We start from the raw sequence: 8,568 nt of genomic DNA, 5'->3' as shown, positions 1-8,568 counted from the left end.
GCTGTTTATTGAAAAAAGCAGATAGTTTTTCCAGCGTTTGCAATTGCCTTACCGCCCCTCATAAAGGAAAATATAAAGCACGTGAATCTTGATAGTAAACACCCAGTGTGGGCCTCCACTTCCGCCTGACGAACTTCGGGGACCGCGCGTCAGTAAGGAGCACTCTTATGATCACGTTCACGAGCGCGTGCCCACATAACTGCCTGCTCTACGGACGAACGAAGCACCCGTGGCCTACCCATAGACCGGCCAACGGGAATTTAGGTGATCATAATTATTACCATCATCATCTACTGTGGGCTTTACTGTTAGCGTTCAGCATACACAAATCGTATGTTAAAGTCAGGTATTTGAAGCTTCGTTTGAAAAACAACGTGCAAGAAGCCTTGCCTACATATTTCCCCGTTCCATCTGTTGGTCGACCACGCCCCCTCCCCCCCCCCCCTTCCCTCAGCCCGCCGAAAAAAAGTCCTGGCTACGTGCCTGGTAAGATGGAGCTGTCATACACTTTCTTCTTCAGAGAAAATAATAAGCTGCCATTCGTTATCTGAGAATGCCTGCCGAATGCACTACACCTCATTGTTATCCTTCTGATTATCTCTGCCTCCGTTATTTGTAGTTATGTTGTGAATAAATTAAACCAGAGATATATTTTCGGTAGTTGAGAAAATGGGAAGTGAGAAAAAAGTATTGCTGGGTTTTATAGGCCCACAAGAGAGATTAGAAGTAGCCAGTGCAGGATCTCGAGTGAACGCAGTTGAAATTAATTGTTGTGGCGCTTTTTATGAAGCTTTGTCTCGTTTGTTTCACTTCGGTGTACATATTAAGCTATGTCGAATTAAAACATTCCCATGTGTACCGTAACGAGAGGTCGGGGGAATCACTCATGAGTCAAGTCACTCACTCATTGTGACTCAAACTAACGCATGAGTTTGAGTTTGAGTGAGCGCGAGGCTAGTGCGGTATGGTGGGTCTGAGCACGAGAGAGTTAGAGTCTGACTGAGTTCGAGTACGCCTGAGAGCGAGTGAGTTCTGAGTCCATTCTGAGTTTTGAGTTCCTTTCGAGTTTTGAGTCCATTTGAGTTCCGAGTTCACTTTGAGTTTTGAGTCCATTTTGAGTTATAAGTTGTACGGACGCAGCCTCTACGTGCGCCCGCGTAGGGTTATTAAACTGCGGTGCGTGCCCGTCAAACACCGATAGTGGCGTCAGTGCGTCATGTGCCCGTGCGCGCGTGTGCAATGAACAGTGAGCCGCAACGAACACGTGTAGGGCGACCAAACCCGGAGCATGCGCACAACCAACCGAGTGGCTTTAAAGCGGCGCTCACAAGAGGAGTGGGGGGAGTGCGCACCGGGGGACACGCGAGAGCAGCTGCGGCCGCGGGCGGCCGCGAGCCACGACTATGACGCCCGGACAGCGAGAAGCAACCAGCGTCCGCGGCGGACGCTCTTCACCCGACGTCGGCACAAGTGACTGAGGACGTCGTCGTGAGTGTACAGCACCATGCTGTAACTTTCTGGACAAGCAGTGCTTCAACCGCCGCAAGGTTTTCTTTACGCACTTTCCGTGCTTGCTTGCTGTACTCTTTTTATATTGCCTCCCAACTTGCTTTGTTTGTTTTTTCCTGCCTTGGTTTTCCCGGAATAAACCGGTGATTCGTTCTCATGCGGATCGGTGTTACTTCGTCGGGCGGGTTCTGGCTCGCGAACTCTTTACGCTCCAAGGGGGATCCTTCAATGGCGCCCAACGTGATTTCTTTCTTTTTTTTCCTGTTATCGTCTTCGAGCTTTGACTCACCCCACGAGCTACACTGCCACCTGCTTGTGGGAATGCTTGCAGAATGCTTCCGAAGTGTGTATGCTTTGTTCGGTTCGCTAACCTTTTTTCACGCAGCAGTGACCGGCGGATTAAGTGCCCCAAAAGCCGGCCGTGCCTACTTTGCGAGCTTCACTTGGCCAGCGGAGGATGCTTCCAATCGCTTACCACAAGCGAACGTTTAACGACGAAGCTGTCGTGAAAAAAGAGCGGCCGAAAGCTGCGCACCAAACCCTGTGAGTGACTCGCCACAGAATTCGCGCTTATCGACAAAGTGTAACCGCTGATTAACCGTGCGCGCCCACTTCGAAGCATTCTCTATTTCTGCGATGGTCAGAAAGGCTGTATTTCAGGTAGGGTTGACAGTATTTTGCAGCTACAACTATGTCGACGGACGAGAATGCTGCTTTTCGGTTAAGCGGAAATGCCCCCGCACTTCTCCCGTATAGTACTGCACAGACTGAACAGCTGTTAGACAACACAAAGCGAATTCTTGACTTGATGACCCAACTCATAGCATCGAAGGCCGAGTTTGAAAAGCAACTGTTGTCGCTTCAGGCTAGCAGGCTTAACACTGAGGCATTGTGCAGTTAACGGGCGCCACAAGTTAATCAATGCAGCTGTCACTGCAATGCGTCGTTGCGGTAAAACTTAGCCATGCCAACGTACATAGGCTACACAGACAAGAAGTCTGTTATCGACTTTCTTTATGAATTGTCGGACTACCAACAAGCCATGGCAATTTCAGATAGCGTGCTTATTGATAAGCAGGATCTTGCCAGTTGCTTTGCGGTAGGCAGCCGGTGCTTGGAGACGTCACCAGAAGCCATTTGAGCATATGATGGACTTCAAGGAGCGCTTTAAGCTGTAGTTTCTGCCTCCCGGGTATGAGTACCGCGTCAAAGACGAACTTCGCGCACGGACACATGGAGATGGTGAAAGCCTTCGCGAATATGTGCGTTGTATGCAGGACCTGTACGAGCGAGCGGAACCGGCAGCACCCGAGGCGGAAAAGGTTTTCCGGGTCGTCAGACAGTGCCACCCGGGGTTCCAGCCGTACGTGCGATCCCGGCGGTTCTCCGACTTCGATGACCTGGCAAAGGAGGCCACAGCCATACAAGCTTCGCTGATGGCACGGAATCTTAACAACCGCCACCGCCTAAAGAGGCGTGCTTAGAGCCTTCCTGTGCGTGCATAATGCAGGCCCCCTCCGGGCGAAACCAGCCGAGCTCCCACTGGACGAGAGCAACGCAGCGAGCCAGGAAGGCAGCGCTGTTCGCAGGCGTGGGGTCCGACAATCGGAAACCACGAGGTAATGGCCAGAGGCACACAGCAGAGAACAGCCACAGCGGGGATGGCTGCAGCGCTGACTCACCCCAGCGGTGCGGCGCCACCGTGGGAAGCTGTTGCAGCGCTGACTCCCCCCAGCGGTGCGGCGCCACCGTGGGAAGCTGTTGCAGCGCTGACTCACCCCATTGGTGCGGCGCCACCGTGGGGAGCTGTTGCAGCGCTTACTCACCCCAGCGGTGCGGCGCCACCGTGGGGAGCTGTTGCAGCGCTGACTCACCCCAGCGGTGCGGCGCCACCGTGGGAGATGGTTTTCAAGCAAGGAAAATGGTGTATAGCAGCGGCATCCGCCGCTCTAGCACGGCTGTGGCCGACGCTACTGCTGCGTTCGGGACGCTGCCCCCGCGAATTCCAGGTAACGGCTGGCAAAGTTTTCGGTTACACTCAGCCACGTGTGTGAATTTAACTGACGCTGCATGGGCAATAGTTAGGGGTGTCGTTCGAAGCTTTGCTTTACAAGCAGCTTCACACAATGAATTGGAGCTATTTTTTATGTCTCTAGATTTTCTAGAAGCGCAACCATCGCTTAAGTATGTGTAGCTCACCGCGAAGCGTGTTACGTCAATAATATAAAACGATACTGGCTCGCTACAAACGGCGACGGAAGGTTTATCCGGCCTGCGACTGAAGTCAAAAACATGTGGCCAGGGGGTCATGGTAACCCCTAAAGTATGGCTAATGTGCGATCACATATATCGGTGGTAGACATGACATGTTGCACTGCGGAAGAGAAACCGAAACTAGTTCAAATTCCCCGAAAACAAACTACAATAACTTTATTCCGACCAATGGTTGTTGCGTAGTGCACGAAAGTATTTCCTTAAAAACATCCTTTGCACGAACACAGGTGCGTATGCCTGAACTGTACAATCTTGGTCGTCTACCATTAGATCGCAAGATGAGTTCGCGTCCTTTCGCGTCAGTGCCGCACTTGGTGCTTCCGGAGCAGAACTGGATTGGTATTTTTTCTTCTTTTCGGCTTTAAAACCTATATGTGGCATTAGCGAGGACATAAGCGATGAAAACCTTGTTTATTTGCGCCAGCCTATGCGATGGAAACACAAACACACGTTAAAGAGATAATAAAGCGGTTGGCTAGGACTTTTGAACCCTGATTCACTAGGTTGTTTACTACTCTAAAAATTCCAACTTGTTTTTTTTTCTTGGCGTGTGCAATGTTCATGTGACTCTTCATAGGATCTACTTTCAAAGAGAAGATCAATGATTGTCCGTAAATGAAATGAAGTCACAAGTTGGCGCCACCCTTCGGCGGGGAGCTCAGAATAGTGTAATGGTATTGCTGTCATTCCAAACGTTGATATCAGAAACGCATTTATATAACAATCACCCGTTTCGCTGGCTCAGTGGCTAAGGCGTTCTGGAGCTGAACCCAAGGATGCGGGCTCGATTGAAGGTCGCGGCGGCCGCTTATCCGATGGAGGCGAAAATCGAAAACGCCCGTTTGTTCGAGATTTCTGCGCACGTGAAAAATCCCGAAGTGGTCAAAATTAACCCGGAGCCCTCCACTACGGCGCGCCTCATCGCCTCTGCAGTGTAGGTGCGTTAAATCGCATAGTCAATGAATGATATATACAACAATCTGCTTTGAAACAATGGTACCTCTAGAATACGGCAGATGAGTGCATGAGTATGGTACTGCGCTGGTGAATAAAAAGTTCGTCTTCGCTCCTGCAACAACAGTCACTCTCCCAACAAGTAAAACAAGGCAGCAGAACGATGAAGTAGCAAAGCCAAAATGACTATGTACCTCGAGTTTTTCGCGGGTTGAAATAAATTAGGCGTCATAAATTGTTCGGTCTCCTTCTCCTACCAGGGCTGTCCACAATGATTCACCCCAGCTTTTACTCGGACATTTGCAGTGTCAACGGAATTTTAAAACTTCGAATATGATTTCCGTCTTCGGATCACTTTTCCGCTCATGCATTACGCTCAAACTCTACAATATTAAACAGCTTTACTTTAAACGATGCAGCGAAATAGATAGTGACAGTGCTCGTCGCCGATGCTGCACAGATTCAAATATGTATTCCGAAACCTTCGAGCTGCTTTTGTCTGCATGTTTATTCCCGTCAAGGCTAAGTTGAGTCACGTTTTAGCAGTGCGCGGGCCAACTCAACAGGATAGATCATTGGTTCAATTTAAATCAAATGGTAAGTGCAGGAAGTCTGTTTTTTAGCACGTTTGTAATAATCGAAATGTAATTTCGTAACGCCAATCATGACGTGTATTTCGGGCTGCGACCACACAGTGTGTAAGGAAAATAACGATCAGGCCCTTATGAACTGCGGTACTGAAAACGAAGCTCTACTCTTTGTGTACCGCCGCAAACGATATCGCTGAAATTGACACGAACATCGCGGGACAACGCGTTCACGTGCAACAGGTTACCTAGACTGAAAACTGAGTCCTGTATGCATAAAACTGACACAATTGTCGAAACGGCCAGTTACGTCTGATGAGGTAAAATTTTACACAACTGGTGGAAACCCATCGTTATCCGCTTTATTGGATTCAGCACACTAAGCATGTGTTATTGTTAGACCTTTCGTCTCTGTGGATCTTTAATCTCGATGGGCATTCAGACTCCATTTGACCTTTCGTCGCGGTGGATCTTTCGCCTCGGTGAACATTCAGGCTCGAGTTGACCTTCCATCGCAGTGGATCTTTCGCCTCGGTGGACATTCGAGCCTCAAGCGTTCCCTGTTTGCATAAATGGAAGGGGTGTGGATACATAGAAGGGAAAGGAAGGAGCGTGAATGTGGATACATTACATATCCCGTGGAGGCCTATGATGCGTAAAGCCATCTATGGGCACGTTTGAGCATATATATACGCGTTTATTACGCCCTGTTCCAAAACACAAGTGCCTGGGGGCCTCGTGATATAGAGAATCCATTTCTGGCCAGCAGTCAGACGAACGAGGTTTTAATACCTCAAGCGCAGTATTTTGAGGGCGCAGCTCTTTGGCGCCCGTCCCTGAACTCAACCGCGTCGGCATCGTTGTGACCGAGCGAGTGGTGGGAAGACCGACGAGTGAAACGATGGGAAGAACGACGAGTGAAAGAAACAGACGAGGAGTGTCTAGCGAAATTGGGAGGTAGGGCACTTCGCCGTGGCGGCCCAAGCCAGCGCTCTCCGATGGTGTGCGGTGGGGGAGAGGAGGGGAAGTACGCTGTGCCACCACGAGGCACTCGACGGCGCGATGTTTGGTGATAACGTGAGGGGTGCGTGCACGAGATTACTGTGCACATTCGTTTAAGACGCAGTACATGTTCCCTTCCTGAGATGCACCTCGCGCTGCCACCGCTGAAGCTCACCATAGCTGCCGTCGAGAGAACCCACCAGTGAGTGATGCCTCAGCGCACTGGAGCCATTACCAGTGAGCTCTAAACTACGAGCGAGGCAACTGGTCGTGCACTTCGTCAGCCGCTGCAGCTAAACGAGCAGCCATAGCGGAGGCCCAGCACCGCCGACGCCAGAACCCCGATTGAGTGCGGAACAATGAGCGAAGCAACCGGGGAATGTGCTTCGTCAGCCACTGCAAAAACGCCTTCTGCAAACATACAAAAATATCCGCCTGAAACTCCTTGCCTCAACACAGTCAAAACAGCGAAACAGCTGCGCCCAAACATCGCTTTAGGGAGTATCCCAATCGCCAGCTAATTTTTTCATAGTTTTATACTTCCAAAAAATATTTATCACGCGTGACGTAAATTATAGAACATATCTGCAATATAAACAAAAATTAAAATGGTTTATCCCTTGAGGTCAGGTCCAGCACTAGTGTTTTATTTTTCAGTCGTTTGGTCCCTGTTATGCCGGGGTCCTCTACTTTTCTTGAGTCGTTTTGAACATTCGCGTAAGTGTATAAGAGGGGGGGGGGGGGTGAGTTGGACGCAATTTGTTTTAAGTTGGGGTTTTGTATCCTTTAAGTGCGTTTCAACTGCCTGTGGCTTGCTGAGAAAAGGCTTGCTTCGGTATGTTTTTGCATTGTTTTGTCCTCCTGAGGTTGCTTGTGCCTCTTGTTATTTTACTTCGGAGGTATTTAGTCTGCGTTTGGGTAGGTGTCTGCTGTCAAACATGATGCGACCCCCTAGGGAAGTGGATTGTGAATACGCGGATGGAGTCTTCTAACGTGCGCGTCGCTAAAGGGGTAAGGATACCTAAAAACGTTTCCCTCCAGGACCCCCTCCCAAAGGCAACAACCAGGCTTTGAACAATCAAGCGCAGGCGAAAACTCAGCTCTCCAGGAGACTTTCAAGGAGGACGCAGCACCGAGTGTGTGAACAGTTAGCGATCGTTTGTGTGCTATAAAAGACGTCGGCTTTAGGGAAATGAGAACGTAGTCAGGTTGATGATAACCTGATATTTAAAAATGTGGTTACAAATGGTGCGTAGATTTATTCTCAGGCGCCTTGTTCAACGCCGGGATCGGCGGCACAATAGATGCATCACACCTTGGGCTGTGATACAAAAGAATGGCTCCTTCGAACATAGACCATAGTCCTAAACTGCTTACTCTAGACGTGCATCTGGAAGGGCGAATGTGTGCCGTGTCCTTTATTCTTCTACCCGGACCTCAGGATCCAGCAAGACCTGGTGACGAGGGCCCGGACAGCCAGCTGCAGCCAGGGTATCCTGCACTAAGGATGCCCTCCTCCGGGCGGGCACCCTAACAACTGCGCCTCATGCTCGCAAATAAAGATTTATCAATCAATCAATCAATCTACTATAGAACCCCGTATAGAAGTTTCCTCTTACTCCTGCGACGGCTACTTTAAATGTATTTAACGTGACTTGGCCGCAAAAGTATGTACCCTTCGTGAAACATTTATCGTACGAATAGGGACTGCCACGTTTCTATAGGCAAGCTAAATGCGGGTTTCTTACTGTTGTTTCCGTCGGTATTATTGGCGAGTGCTTTGTTCTTTTATCTTTGACTTCATTCTTTGTCTGCCGCGTTTATTGTGCTAGCCGCTATTTACAGGAATTGTGCTGTGTAGAAATTGCGATTCGAAATAGTTTCGGCACATATGGTTTCCGGATAACCCTTACGTAAAACTCACAAAACCAACTGGTCTATGCAATAGATTTTTCAGATCAACTGGTATCGCCAAAGCCTCTCGTATCGATTACAACCCTGAACTGCAAACATGCGTATGATCAATTTGGGAGTTTTAATCCCTCTGGCCGGTCTAGTAGAAAGTTTTAGGTGAGTGGCAAGTTTGTTATGTGCAAACAGTGCTAGAGAGTAGTGGATAACCAGTGAATTAAATTGGGCTACTTTCTGGTTATTATTGATGGAGAAAGTACTAATTTTTGTATTTCCAGTAGCTATCGGGTACCAATTGTGTAGCTCGAAGGCGGCGTATTTGCCTAGCCAC

At 49.2% G+C, this 8,568-nt stretch overlaps 1 long non-coding RNA gene across 1 annotated transcript; it reads left to right on the top strand.

Annotated features, from left to right (window-relative positions):
- The first annotated feature begins 1,305 nt into the window (after nt 1-1,305).
- Nucleotides 1,306-7,880, top strand: LOC144144905 (uncharacterized). The gene is made up of 4 exons (XR_013317371.1): nt 1,306-1,488; nt 1,895-2,052; nt 2,787-3,518; nt 7,768-7,880. It is a non-coding gene; the product is annotated as an uncharacterized LOC144144905 (long non-coding RNA).
- Nucleotides 7,881-8,568: the final 688 nt, after the last annotated feature.

The sequence above is a fragment of the Haemaphysalis longicornis genome, unplaced genomic scaffold, assembly GCF_048455015.1.
Source record: "Haemaphysalis longicornis isolate Haplotype H1 unplaced genomic scaffold, Haemaphysalis longicornis Haplotype H1 scaffold_7, whole genome shotgun sequence".
Lineage (NCBI taxonomy): Eukaryota > Metazoa > Arthropoda > Arachnida > Ixodida > Ixodidae > Haemaphysalis > Haemaphysalis longicornis.
The sequence above is the reverse complement of the archived record's forward strand: the minus strand, read 5'-3'. Positions and strand labels throughout refer to the sequence as shown.